Source organism: Kogia breviceps, chromosome 16 (genome assembly GCF_026419965.1).
Source record: "Kogia breviceps isolate mKogBre1 chromosome 16, mKogBre1 haplotype 1, whole genome shotgun sequence".
NCBI lineage: Eukaryota > Metazoa > Chordata > Mammalia > Artiodactyla > Physeteridae > Kogia > Kogia breviceps.
Window position 1 is genome coordinate 25,981,294 of NC_081325.1, and position 15,439 is coordinate 25,996,732.

General features: G+C 37.3%; 1 protein-coding gene across 6 annotated transcripts in view; it reads left to right on the forward strand.

Annotated features, from left to right (window-relative positions):
• ELF1 (E74 like ETS transcription factor 1) overlaps nt 1-15,439 on the forward strand; it is a 102,877-nt gene that overhangs the window by 19,779 nt on the left and 67,659 nt on the right. Inside the window, exon 1 of one of the 6 annotated variants that reach the window (XM_059041742.2) lies at nt 10,166-10,284. The exons of 3 other annotated variants lie outside the window; for them this stretch is intronic. The gene's annotated coding sequence lies outside the window, so the exon portion shown is untranslated. Of the gene's footprint in view, nt 1-10,165; nt 10,285-15,439 lie in introns of those variants that run through there. 2 more of the 6 variants (XM_067016537.1, XM_067016538.1) reach the window with 2 other exon arrangements.

Below are 15,439 nucleotides of genomic sequence, written 5' to 3' on the forward strand. Positions count from 1 at the left end.
TGCCTGCCGATGCAGGGGTCACGGGTTCGTGTCCTGGTCCGGGAAGATCCCACATGCCGCGGAGCAACTAAGCCCGTGAGCCATGGCCGCTGGGCCTGCGCGTCCGGAGCCTGTGCTCCGCAACGGGAGAGACCACAACAGTGAGAGGCCCGCATACAGCAAAAAAAAAAAAAAAAAAAAAAAAAAGAATGTCATGTAAATGGAATCATACAGTATGTAACCTTTTGACACTGGCTTCTTCTTTCACTCAACATAATTCTTTTAAGAGTCATCCAAGTTGTATTTATCAATAGTTAATTTCATTTTATTGCTGAGTATGGATGTAGTATTAGTATGTTTGTTTATTCCCCCTTTTTGGATAGATATTTGAGAACACATTATGTGTCCTGGCACCATAATAAGCAATTTAAGTCAATTTTTTGTGGATTTTCAGGGCTAGTTGCTAACGTTAGTTTCTTCATTTCTCTATTTTGACCAGCAATGTAATTAAGAGAAATTGAAGTTCTTGTTTCTTTAACATATCCTAAAATTCCCCTACTTTTCTGTTTATATTTGGTTCTTTTTATTAAAGAGCAAAAGTAATAACAAGGTGAATTTTTTTCACGTTGCTGGGTTTTAATCTTCAGGGCTGAGCCTTCTGTGATTCAGGCTTACAGCAAAAACTCAAGCCAAGTAAGTCATCGGTCCACAAGCAATGATGAATTTATATTGAGTGCATTTATTTATAAGAAAGCCGTAATACTTAGCTTTTTTATTAATCTCCTTGTAAGTAGCACCTTTATTTGTTTTATAGATAAATAAGAAATATCAAATAAAAATAGACATAGTCTAAATCAGGATAGTTTAAAGTAAGAGGCTTGATCTCTATCATATTGTCTTAAATTTTACTAATGGCAAAAGGTAGTTGTCTTTTGTTTCTAAGAGCATAGAGTTTTGGTGTATTTTAAGATGAACTTTTTGGGACTTGTGTTAAAAATCTATTTGCTTAAATATCCTACTGCCATAAGATAAAAAAAATGTTTCTAGAATATTAGTATAGGTTTTCTTTTTTTTTAAACCTTTTATTAGTAAAGTGTAATAAGTGTAATTGAATTTTTGGAGGACTTTATAAAGTTTCCAGGTTGTTCTGAATATCTGGTAATTTTACATGCTACTTTCAATAAACTATATAAAAATTTGAGGAGGAGACTTCTCTTTTAAATGTAGCCTTAATGTGATTTTTGTTTTCAGTTCCTCAAACGCTATTCCGGGGCCTCAGAGACGCTATGGAGTAATAAAATGTCAGAACTAAAATGGATTTTCAGAATTACCAGATCTCTAGACTCTCAATATTTTACAAAAAAAGGAAACTGAAATCCCATAGTGGTGTGAAGTAACTTGTTCACAGTCACAGTTGGTTGTAGAAGCTGCGTGATACAGTTCCTCCCCTCAAGTGGGTAACTGGTTTATGAATGTAGACACAGAGTTGTACAAAATTAACTGCAATAGAAAATGGAATGTTCTGGGCAATAAGAAAGGCACTGCTTTTCTTAAACAACAGTCTCTCCATCACCCCAAAAATCTTTCCTTGACCCCTTCACAACAAAATTACTTTCTGTCTTTAGTTTCTCACCCCTCATTCTCCCCTAAACTCTATCTGATCAGATGTTTTGCTTGTTTCTTTTACACCTTTACCACGCGGTGAAAGTTTTTCTTTCAAAATCGGCAGTGATGTCCATGCTGCTAAATCAACTGTCGTTTTCCTTTCAGGCCTCATCTCATTTGATCTGTTGTCAGCATTTGGCACAGTTGCTCATTCCTTCCTCCTGGAAGTACTTCTACTTAAATTTCAGGTTAATGCCACATTTGCCTTATTTTTCTGCTGCATTTCTGGGTACTCCTTTTCAGTCTTCTTTGCTAGTTCTACCTCATCTCCCTTACCTCTAAATAGTAGAGTGTCCCCAAGCTTCTGTCATTGTTACCTTTTATATCTGTAGCTTTAATATCAAATATATGTTAATGACTCCCAAATACATATACGTAGCCCAGACCTCTACCCTGGGCTTCAGGACTGTGTATTCAGCTCCAGGACAGTAATACCATTTTGACATCTTTACTTGGATAGCTAATGAGCATCTCAAACTTAATGTGTTCAGTAACTCCTGATCTCCCCTTGCCCCAAATCTATCACAGTTTTGGCATCTGCAGTCTTTCAGTGGCCAGAAACTGAGCTTTGAAGCCTTATTTCCCCCACAACCCACTTGCTGTCCATTCAGAAATCTCTTTGGGGGCTTCCCTGGTGGCGCAGTGGTTGAGAATCTGCCTGCTAATGCAGGGGACATGGGTTTTTGCCCCGGTCTGGGAAGATCCCACGTGCCGCAGAGCAACTAGGCCCGTGAGCCACAACTACTGAGCCTGCGCTCCGCAACAAGAGAGGCCGCGACAGCGAGAGGCCCTCGCACTGTGATGAAGAGTGGCCCCCTCTTGCCACAACTAGAGAAAGCCCTCACACAGAAACGAAGACCCAACCCAGACAAAAATAAAGAAATAAACAAATGTGGGGTTAAAAAAAAAATCTCGTTGGATATTCCTTAAAAACATACCCATAATTTACTCATATCTTCTTCTTCTGCCTCCTTTGTCTAAGCCATTATTATCTTTTCTGAGTTACTGCATAAGCTTCTCCTTTCTTCCATCCCTGGCCCACTGCAGGTTTTTTTCAACACAGCAGTCAACTCTTGTGACTCAGCTACTCCAGACTCTCCTGCTAGAGTCTCTAAACAGTGAGGCTCTCCCTTAGTTTCTAGCGCTCTTCTTCCTACTGTTACTCTCTTCCTTATTTTCTCTACATGAACCACACTGGCCTCCTTGCTTTCCTTGAACACATCAGGCAAGCTCCCTGTTAGAGTCTTTGCATGGGCTTTTTCCTGCCTGAAATGTTCTTCCTTAGATGTGTCTTCGTGGCTAGAGGTCTTTACTCAAAAGTGACCTGGCAAAAAGAAATCTTCCCTAGCTAGTTTGTGTAAATTGTCATATTCTTCTCATTGCTGTTTTATTTTTTCTTATTCGTCCTTATCACTAACATACTACACATTTTATTGTGTCTTTTATTTATAATCAACATACTGTATATTTAGTTCATAATATTTCTCTCTTCCTGGCTAGAATGTAAGCATCATGTGAGTAGGGGTCGTTTATCAACAATGTGTCGTCTTCTTCACTGCTGTATAACAACGGCCTAGAGAAGTGCCTGGTACATAGTAGGTGCTCAGTGAATATTTGCTAAATGAATGAGTGCCTAAGAGTACCTCAGATCTGTTACTAACTTGACATTGGTCCAGTCACTTCTTTCTGTAGACCTCCTTTTCCTATTTTTAAATGAGACTAGATTGTATCAGTGTTTTAGGTTTTCTTAAAACTCTGAAGACTTAAATGAATGTAGTATCAAGTTTCCTTGAAGATTTTTATAGGAATTCAGTTACTTAACAGAAAAGTTTAAAAACCACTGGACTGAATTGAGGATCTCTAAGTTTCCTTTCAGCCTTGTGGTCAGTTCTTGTAATAACAGTTATAAGTGGGGCAACAGAGGGAAGCCTTCATGTAGAGAAGGCATTTGAACTGAGATTTTGAAGGATGGATAAGTAGGCAGAGATAAGGCAAAGGGTAGGACATAAGGTAAGTGCTTTCCAAGCCCAGAGAAGGCAAACAAATAGGAATGGAGCAATCCAGGTTTCAGTAAGGCTGGAGAGTGTGTGTGTTGGGGGGGAGGTATGGGGGTGGGGAGTGAGGGAGAGAGAAAAACAGACCCGAGACAGACAGTGGGGAAGAGGTGTAGAGTGGGTAAGAGAGGACTGGAAACAGGTAAAGTGAGGTCAGGTTGTGAAAACTTTGAACACCATGATAAGTAGTCCAGCTTTTTGCCTCTAGGGAATCGAAGTTTGTTTTTCAGCCATGAGTGATCATCACATCACTCACAGAGTTGTTCTTTAGGAAGATTTCTCTGATAGTGGTGAAACATGCATTGTAAGTACGCAGTTGGTGGTAGAGAAATGGACAGTTAAGGTGTTGTTGAGATATTATTTTTCTGTAATATGTTGCTTTTACCTGAAGAATGGCAAAGGAGGAGCTGAAGTCGCACTCTCATCTCAGTATAAAAAACAGAAGATTTCCTCTCCCCAACGTTTGGAGGTTGCCGAATAGTAAGGTGACGAGAGTCTTTCTGAGCGGCTGCTGTGTGAAGAGCACTAACTACATAAGGTTCTAGGGCTCCGTAGCAGCAGAGCAGCGGTTCTCATAAGCCTGCGCTCTATCCACACCACTGAATCTTTTTTTTTTTTTTTGCAGAAGATGTTTGGGGTAGGAGTTTATTAATTTATTTATTCTTGCTGCGTTGGGTCTTCGTTTCTGTGCGAGGGCTTTCTCCAGGTGTGGCAAGTGGGGGCCCCTCACTGTCGCGGCCTCTCTTGTTGCGGAGCACAGGCTCCAGACGCGCAGGCTCAGTAGTTGTGGTTCACGGGCCTAGTTGCTCCGTGGCATGTGGGATCCTCCCAGACCAGGGCTCGAACCCATGTCCCCTGCATTAGCAGGCAGATTCTCAACCACTGCGCCACCAGGGAAGCCCCTGAGTCTTTTTCTAGGAGTAGGCATGTATCTTCAGAAGTTCCTTTCGGTAATTCGGAGGTGCATCCCTGGTTACAATCCACTGAAGTAAAAAATGTATTGTCTTCAATATTGAATTTTAAATTGCAAGAGCTAATTTCATGGTGATATAAAACTTGAGATTGCACTTAGCATATTACCTGGGAGGATTATAAAGAATATAATTGTACAGTCAAGTCTTGGTTATTTTTGACAAGAAAGTCTAATACCCAAAATAACACCTACAATAGAATCTTGTAACATAGTTATATGAATTCAGCTATATCAAATCATGGGTCAAATCAAACAACCTAAGTGTCCATTGATGTATGAAGGGATAAAGTAGATGTGGTCTATATATATATACACACACATATACATACAATGGGATACTACTCAGCCATAAAAAAGAATGGAATCTTGCCGTTCATGACAACATGGATAGACCTTGAGGGTATTACGCCGAGTGAAATAAGTCAGACAGACAAATACCACATGATTTCACTTATATGTGGAATCTAAAAAACAAAACAAATGAACAAACAAAACAAAACCAAACTCATAGATACAGAGAACAAATTGGTGGTTGCCAGAGGGGAAGGGGGTTAGAGGGTAAATTAAATGAGTGAAGGAGGTCCAGTTATGAAATAATTAAGTCATGATGGTGTGATGTACAGCCTATTGACTGTAGTCACTAACACTGTATTGCCTTTTTGAAAATTGCTCAGAGAGTCTTAAAAGTTCTCATCACAAGGAAAAAATTCTATGGTGACAGGTGGTAACTAGACTCACTGTGATCATTTTGCATTGTGTACAATATTGAATCATTACATTGTACACCTGAAACTAATATAAAGTTTTATGTCACTTAGAACCTCAGTTTGAAAAAAAAATCATGGGTGAAATCATGTCTGTTAAAAATATTTTCGGTGTACAGGTAAAATCCTGATATGCTAAAATTTCCCTTCAATGAACTGTTTGAGAAAAGTTATTCATTCATGTCTGAGTTTCTGCTATGTGTTGGACCCTTTCTTAGTGGTAGGAATACAGTAATGAACAAAGCCAGACAAAGCTGTGGCCTCTTTTGCCTTTGGTTTGCCTCTGATAACACACAGACACTTGACCAGGAGGATGTTCTTATGGATGAGTCTTATAATCTGAAGGGGGAAGGGGAAGGGGGCCTTGGTTTAACAAATCTAGTGATAGATATTAGAGAATTACATTTAAGCTCACATTTGGAAATGCTGCATGTTGCTCAGAACCTGGGATTATGCTTTGGAGGTGTTAACATCAACAAAATTAATGCTGTCCCACTGAAAGATTTATAACACTGAATCTTGGTCTTTAAGATTTTATTTTTATATTTAAATAGTAGGGAAGAGTGATTTTGGTCATTTATCATTTTAATGGTTTGATCTTTTCTTCTTCCATCTCTGGATGGAAACATGTTAGATGCAGATCCAGAAAGATTCAAACCATGCCTTTTTCTTAGCCCGGGGTTCCTAGATGTGAAACTTAGACTGTTCTGTATTTTCATGTACTAGAAGTTCTCAAATTTGAGTTCAGGGAGAAGAGGTAAAAATAAAAGGGAAGAAGAGAGTGCTTGCTTACACAGTAAATTCTTTTCATAAGTTCTATTTTTAAACAAAGAAATGAACAGTGTCTTAACTTCAATTGGCATTTAATAAATTCATTCAGTTGACATCTTTCTCAGCTAATAGTTCAAATATAAATGTTGGCAATTCCCCCAGGTGTGACAGCTCTATATTAAGATATATACTGACTTTGATATATATCTAATTTTAGAAATAAACATACCCACAGTATGTACAGGTGCATTATATTTCCATCACAAGTCTAAGATGCCACATTTTATTTACAAATTTAGAGACCTAAAGTTTGTCATCCTGAAGTATTTGATACTGGTTGCTTCTACTGTGAAGCATAATAATAACAGCTAATGTTTATGAAGTGTTTACTAAGCGCCTAGTACTGTATTGTATATGAACTGGATTTCTTTTTCAAGTCACATTTGTTGAGGTATAGTTTATATACAATACCATTTGTATATAAAATTATACTGTATATAAACTATATATACTAAATAGGTATATATTTATAACTAACTAGGAATATTTAGCTATACAGTTTTATGATTTTTGACATGTACGGGTATATAACCAATACCACAGTCACCATACAGGATATTTCCATCACCCCAAACAGTTCCTTGTTCTCCTTTGTAGTCAACCCGTTCCCCTCATTCCCATCCCCTGGCAACCACTGATATCATTCCTGTCTTTTTCGTTTTGTCTTTTCTAGAATGTCATATAAATGGAATCATACAGTATGTATTTTGAGTTTGGCTTATTTCATTTAGCCTAATGCTTTTAGATTCATCCATATTGTATCATCTGTCAGAAGTGTAGAAGTTAATACCTTTTTATTGCTGATAGCATTCCATTGTATGGATATACCACAATGCGTTCATCTGTTCACCAGTTGGTGGACATTTGCGTTTCCAGTATTTGGTGATAATGAATGAAACTGCTATAAATATTTATGTAGGTTTTTTTTTTTAAGACACATATTTTCATTTCTCTTGGGTAAATATCTAGGAGTAGGACAGCTGGATTGTAGGATAAGTGTATGTTTAACTTATAAAGAATTGCTAAACTGCTTTCCAAATAGGCATTCCCACCAACAGTGTGTGAAAGTTGTCGTTGTTCCATATCCTCACCAGCCCTTGGTATTGTTAGTGTTGTTGTTGTTGTTTGTAATCTACTGTAATGGTGTATAGTGGTATTCTGACTTTAATTTGCTTTTCTCTATTGAGTAATGATGCTGAGATCTTTTCTCTGCTTATTTGCCATCTGTATCTCTTCTTCAGTGAAGTATCTGTTCAAATAGTTTGACCATTTAAAAAATTGGCTTGTTTTCTTATTTTTGTGTTGTGAAAGTTCTTTATGTATTCCAAATAGTAGTATATGAACTGACTTTAATTCTCACAATAATTCTTTGAGTTGGAGGTGGGTACTGTTAGAAGTAATTTCCCAGGATTACACAGCTAATAGGTAGCAGAGCATTTGAACTCAACCTGTGCTGAACTGTTGGCCAGGGTTTTTCTTTTGTTTGTTTGTTTGTTTGTTTTTCTGGTGGAGATTGATTTTTGGGAGCTGTGAATAGAACCAGGATCCAATTCCTGTAGGTGGTAAGATAATGCTTACAGAGACACCCCTGAGCAAAGGGGCAATATATGACAGTAGCAGCTCTGGATTGCCTCTTTGGGAACAACTCAGGTGTTTGTTTCTGTTGAAGAGGGGCAATTATTTTTACTCTACATCTCTTACTTCACTTCTACATACTGGTGGCCAAAAGTACTTTCAAATTACAGTCCGAATATCTGCCATTATCAAGTAATAAGGTAATTGATATGAAAGGATTTTCTCAGTAGCAGAAGCGAACCCTTTTATATATCTATACTTCATAAAAAATTTCACACATTTGATGTTAGTCATTTGTTTTTTAAAAACCTTTATCATACTAATGCTGACTTCTAGGCACTTACTATTTGGTGATATCCTCAGGGAGTATGTAGAACTTACTGACCTCTCAGAGTGGCTTCGGACCCCAGTACTTTTAAAGTTATGGTCATAGTGTTAGATGTTTTCTAAAAATCTTCTTTCAGGGCTTCCCTGGTGGCGCAGTGGTTGAGAATCCGCCTGCCGATGCAGGAGACACGGGTTCGTGCCCTGGTCCGGGAAGATCCCACATGCCGCGGAGCAACTAAGCCCGTGAGCCATGGCCGCTGAGCCTGTGCGTCCGGAGCCTGTGCTCCGCAACGGGAGAGGCCACAACAGTGAGAGGCCCGCATACCGCAAAAAAAAAAAAAAAAAAAAAAAAAAAATCTTCTTTCATTATCCACTCTGTCACTTGTTGGTTCGACGTCATCCTTTCACTAGTCCCTCTTTCACCACTTATAACTTCTAGTTCTGATTAGGTAAAAGATCATCAGATTGTTAGGCTTATTTGTGGATATCGTCTAAGGTAAATTTGAGCTCTGGGAAACGACGTGGGGGATTTTCCAGTGACAATTTCCCGTGACTGCCCAGAGGATCTTTTTCCTTGGGGTTTGGGTTCCAAGCAGTCATTCTGGATAAATGAGCCCTAAAGCAAGTTAAATATGACATTTGTCAGTAGAAAATGTGATGTATTTTTCTTTTTAGCATAATTTTTATTAATAATTTGTTAAGTCGTGGAGATTATTTTAGTAAAAATATTAGTCAGGCAGTGTTCAGTGGCATGGATAAACAGGCACGTAATGGGCAGAAAGTTAGTTCACAATCGTTATGTTTTGTAGCAGTTTGTAAAGTTCCTGTCAGTGACAGCTTGTCCCCTCAGCTGTGTCTCTAGTAAGGCAGAATAATTACTTCCAAGTAATTAACTAAAGGAAGAAAACCTTGCTAAATCTTATTTACTTTTTGTAAAAGATAGGATGAAGGCTAGCTAGTGAGTTGGGCTTCTTCATTTCAAGTACTTTTGGAAGTGCTTAATGCTTTCAAGCATTTCTGATCAATTTAAGCTCTTAGAATAAATTAATAAATACCCAGAGGACAGGGTAAGTAAGTAGCTGTAGTAATTACGGTTTCCACTGCTTGGGCACATTGTCAGATGTACGATGACTTGGAGAGCAAAACTGCACTGGCCATATGTTTTGTTGACACCCTGGGGCTCACCAGAGCTGTAGCAGGGTGCTTTGCGCACGATTGGCTTTTATGTGTGGACAGTTTTGTTTGGAAGGTAACGAAAACTGTGGCTATCACTTGGCAGTAGTAGAGTTATGAACGGTGATTGCATTGATAATTTGTTTCAAATAGAGTTTTGTCAAGCTTGCAATTCTATTTAAAATCATTTTGCTATATTGAACTTTAGTTCCTTTCTAACCCCGAGTTTGCTTTTTTATTCTGAAAACCAGATTAGTAATTCACACTTATTTTTCCACTGAAGTTTGAATTTTCTAGTGGATTTTATCTGTAGCGAATGTATAAATCTGCATCTGGTATTACAGTGTGCTAGCTTTTCCAGATTACATAGCAATATACCCCTTTTATATAAGAGTTAATGAGTTGCCAGGTTAGACTCAGTAGGCCATTGTTACATTAAAAGCCAGAAAGTTTGCTGTCTCTCTTCCATTCCCTTCCCTACTTTTTTTTCTTTCATAGTTTTATTTAGTTGCTATATTAAAATAACTTTTAAAAATTGAGATTTTTATTTTTTAAAACAACATACAGGTATTTCATTTTGCTTCCTTACAGATTCTGATTCTATCTCATTGTTAATTTTAAATTATGGTAATTAACCTGAGCTGAGTAATGGTTTAATCAAGGTAGACCTTTCTCCTTGGCTGTGTGCCTCTCTCCTTTTTCTACCCCTCGCCCCGTTTTCACCTGTGGATTCGCATGTCTGACCTAGCAGAGTAATTGGGTCCACGGCAACATGGGCGTGCCTCCCTTAGAAACACTCAGTCTCACATATGACTCATAAGCTGAAGCACAGACACCACTTCCCCAATCTACAGGAGCCATTTTAACAGCACAAAACTTGCCGGATTGCATTTTACTCTCAAGCCCAAAGGACAGTATCTAAAGAGGACGAGAATATTTGAAGGTAACTTGTTAAGATTTTGCGTGTTTGCTTCTGGCTGTTTCCTGAGCCTGATAAACGGAGGGTGGTTCTTACCTGTCGAAGGACAGGGCTGAATGTGTTCTTTAACTCTCTGGAAAAAATGTGTGTAGTCAGTCACATGCCTGATTGAACTTCACTACTAGGGGGAAACAAAGCATTCAAGTTATGGAAAGTTTTAGATCTTCTTGGTAAAGCATTTTTAATATTTTGTGTGATTTTTTTCCCCCCATATGACTTGAGAATAAAGGAGATTTTTCTTACTTTCTTTTTCATACTACAAAGCAAACTAGGTCAAATTCTAATTTTTTAAAATGTAATTGTATTTGTGAGGGTACCCTGTAATTTACAATTAAGTAAACTATATTATTCACCTGTGATTTCGGTGTTAAGAAAGAAGTTCAAGAGCGAAGATTTTGTTTTGGCCTTTTATTTAAGGGGAACTTTGGGACACCTCAGTCATAGGTGTTGCTCATTGACTGTAATGCCCTTTGTAATATCCTTTTTTCTTTCTTTAAAGTTAATGAAATTATACTAAACATTTAATTTTGAAAACTAAATATAAGTTTGAGTAAAATGAATGGTCATTTAGATAACAAGTTAAAGTGATTATTAAATGAAGAGGAAGAAAGGCTAGAATGATTCATTTACTATTAGAAAAAAATAATAAAGTTTTATAATTCACACTGGAAACTTATTCTGAGTAACAGCCTTAGAAGCATAGCTAGTTTCTGAGGAAACATAGTATTTTGATTTGTGTAAAAAGAAAAAGTAAAGAGTATTAACCTCTGTCTATACAACTATTCTTAAAATTTGCTTGTTTTGAATAAAAAAGAATACCTAGAAAAGGTTGCTTAGTTTTTTCCTTAAATAGTTCTCATTATTGAAATTAGGAGATTCTGGTGTGCCTTGAAGTTCTAGGTGCTCTGAGAAGCTGGATGCAGCAGTATATTGCTTACAAAAGTTATTTGTGAAACTAAAATTTGAATGAAAGTAAAATTTGAATAGGCAGTGATTCCAAATACAGATTTTAGAAATAAAATTTGCCAAGTCATTTATTATTGAATGTAATGATATTTAGCTAGTTCTTTGGGAATTTGCTGCTAATAAATTTCTAACTGCTTGAAGGCCTGTCAAATCAAAGTGAAGATTTCTAGGCAGTCAATTATTATTTCTTACTCTTTGAAAGGATTGTTCATATTATCAGATCTCAATTTGTGGTCTTATAAGACAGGCACAAGCAGACATTTTACCAGTTCAGCTCTGAGCCATTTGCTGTCATCTTTGTTTGCATATTGCTGGTTTAGTCAGCTTTTGAGTAAGCAGAGGTTGTATTTACTTCTAGTCTGCTCTGTGTGAAAAATGTAATGAAACTTTTTTGCCTTTCTTTCTCTCCTCTTTTCCTCCCTCCCTCCCTTCCTTTTCTTCCTTTCCTTTTTTTTTTTTTTTTTTTGAGTTTTTAAAGACCAGTGACCCACAGAGAAAAATCAGGGGGCACACAAATAAGCAAATAATTAAGATTTTATTTATTAAAAAGAAGTAGAAGAATTTAGTTTCTTAAAATGAAGACATGGGTGCAATTCAAATAAAAATAAATACCATTCATATATTTCAGTTTCTTATTATGTGGAGAAGACTGAGGTGGGGCTTCAAGGAGAAAGGAGGAAAAAAAAGCATAGAAGCAAAGGAAGGCTAGTACGACCTACTAGGCAGCGGTCCCCCTTCCCATCCCACCCCTTTCCTTTTATAAGGTTGAGTATGAGTTTAAAGTGAGTCATCAGAATTAAACTTAGAATTACCCATTTGAAGAACTTAGCGTTACAAAAGACTGAAGATCATCCAACTGCCTCACTTTTATAGTTGAAGAAACAGTGGCTCAAAGAGGTCTTGTGACTTGCTCAGGGTTATGCAGTGCTTGATGGCAGGCCTTCTAGCCTGGAGCTGCTCATGCTAGCCCACACCAACAAGTGATGCTTTGTTTGAAATGGTCTGTATTTCCTCAAGGGTAAATAAAACCTTAATTAAGTTGCTTGGTGATCATTTTGGTGATAAGGTATGACCACATGAATTAACGAATGATTTTGAAAATGTGTTCAAACTAGTTTCCTTTTTCATCAGAGAGAGGATGAGGCATTTGTTTAATTTCTACAACAGCTTTTTTTTCACTACTATTAGAATTTTTTCATAGTTGAAGCATTGTGACATTGCATGTTTAAGATGGGCCTAGGGGAGATGGAAATATAAGGACTTGGGAATTTACATTGAACTTCCAGATACAAAGACAGGTTTATTTCCACTTTAATTTTACCTCATATTCTTTTGGGAGTGCATATACTGTTGAGTATGATACCTTGTTCTATTCAAGTGTGTGTGTTATACTTTACATATGTTTACAAAAATCTAGAGGTCTCTAAACTCTAACATAAGTACAATCTTGACTTTAACCTTCCCGTAATTAAAAATCTCATTCCATTTGTTGTACCCTACTCTTCTTCTTTGAAAGTTTACTTTACATACCAGGCACTTGATTCTTAGAATCTTCTGGGGAATACAAAATCTTTGTCTATTCACTTTTTGATGTGTTTTATTATGGTGGTTGAAATTTACTTTAGATCTGCCTTTCTTTAGGTCTGAAATTTGGATTTTTAAAGTGCTTTGCATATGACTGTTGAATCTTCTAAATGTCCAAGTCCCCTAACCTAATTCAATGTCAGATCCTCCACAGTGTGGTCATCATTGTCCTAAGCAACGAACAGGGCACAGAAGGCTAGAAAACCTGGGCTCTCGTCTCACAAACTTAGATTCTTACTGGGAAAACGTACGTAAATAAGTAAATAATGGAACCAAACCACTGAGTTCTTAAATTTCGATTCAGACTGTTTGCCTAGAGGTGAAAGGTGACTGAGACTTAAAATAGGCAGAAAAGTCTATGAGTCTTTAGGAATTATGAGTATTGAAGAATGAATAGCATTTGTGTAGGTTAAGGAGAGTGTCTTCAATAAGAATAAAAATATAAGCTCTTAGAGAGCAGAGATGTTTTATTTTATTTCTTCATCTTTTTCAACCTTTGACAGAGTATTCAAGCACAAGTGTATAGGCCGGTGTTATTTGTTTAATTAAACCCTTGGCTGCTCAGTTGGGCAGGTCCTGTTAAAGTTAGTGGTAGCAAATCTTCAAAGGGCATGTGGCCTTCAACTTAATCTCTGACGCCTGCACATTGTAACCAAAGAAGTAATTAACACCTGCCTGGTAGTATACTACCTTTAAAGTAGTAATTTTTGACCTTTGGTGTAACACAGAATCACCTGACTTCAACTTAGAGATTTTGGTTCCTTAGGCCCTGGGGTTTGACTTATCCATCTGCAATTTTAATAAGTACTCTAGATGACTGTGATGCACAGGCTGCCACACTTTCTTGGAGAGTTTGCACGCTTGAGAGCTGTGAAGAGTGATTAATCAGTTACTTAACATTTTAATATCTGAATTTTTAAGGAACAATGGTATTTTGAAGCCCACAGCCTCTAGTAAGTAAGGAAAGTCACTAGAGGTTATTTAGCCTCGTCCTCCTAGCCTGGTTATCCCTTCCTCTGTTCCAGTTTTTTGCTGTGGTATATTTTTCAACTTTGTGGCTCTCCCTGTTTCCTTTTCTCTAATTCTACTTTTTCTCCTCCAGCTCCCCATTCACTACCGGCTTGACCACAATATATAATTAAACTAATTATTTTTGTTTTTCAGGTATAATTAGCCTCTTCTTTATCTCTCAGTGAACCATCACACTCTCTCCAATGTTAGTTTTTTTTTTTTTAGTTCCCTTTGGTGCTTCATGGTATCTCTCCATTCTGTTTTCCTTGGGTTAGAGGAAAAACAGCACCTTCCTGATTTAGGGTAGCTTTATAGTCTTTGAAAACCCTTCTCTCCTGGGAAATACACTATTAGTGTTTGTAATTGTTTGAGTCTGGGAGGGAGTAACTTTTTTTACCGTATGAGTTTCTTTGGACATTTAACTGCATAGTTGATTGCGTATTTGTAGGCTTTGCATTACATTACATCTCGTCTAATGGGACATAGGTGTTCACAGACTCTCATAGAAATGGGAAGAAGAGTCCCATCAGTTGAATGGTCTGAATATGATTTTGCTACCATCAGTTGGCCAGAATATTTTGCTCCTTTGCTTAGGAGCTGCTTCATATAAATGGTAGGAATTAAATTAGTAATATCATTGAGTCAACCTAAATGATTAGGGCAGTTTTCAACTGTTTGAGCAATCTTTCTCCCATCAGTAGAAGAGGAACTCCTACTAAAGAGCAAGTTATTTGTCACCTCGATCTTTGTGTCTTGTCAGATGATCTGTATACTAGAGTAAAAGTGGCTATTCAGCTATACTACAAATGTGTGGGCACCCCACCCTTTTTGAAAAAAATAACTCCTGGGCTGTTTGCTTTGTTGGTAGAGGGGATAAATTATGCAGCTGAGCTTTGGCTGAACAAATTTCTGTGCAGAAACGTTTTGATTTCCTTCTCTTCCAGTAAATAAGTATCTGAATTAACATTGTCCTCATCATCAGAAAACTTGCTAAACTTCTCTTTTCACTTTCATTCTCTTAACCCTGTAGGAATTCAGAGCTCTTCTTTCATTTGTCTTTTAATGCTGAGTAGCAGGGTATCAGCTCTTTTTGATCTCCATATTTTGTAGCTTGAGATTGGTTGCCAGCATCAAAACAAACCAAAAAAAAAAAAAAAGCGCAACAGTAAACAATATGAATGCCTTCTGGAGTTTTTATGAAGATTGATTTAATAATTTTTATATTAAAAAACTATCAAAATGATGCACATTGTTAAAAATCTAATAAAAAGCCTTTAGTGAAAAGCAGCCTCTCTACCCCTTCCCACTCTCAGTCCTGCTGCCTAAAGGCAGCCACTTATACAAGTTTTTGGTTTTTTGATTTTTCAAATTTGTATTTTCTTGGATCTATCCTTTTCCAGTCTTCTACCCCATGGAATAGAAGTTCTTCAAGGTCGCAGGAACCAGTGTGACTTTACATGATGTAAAGTCATGTAAAGTTCATTTTCTATGTGATAGATGCTCAGTAATACAGTGGTCATTGTATTTGTGCAGAGTTGTATGGTACAGTTTTACAAAT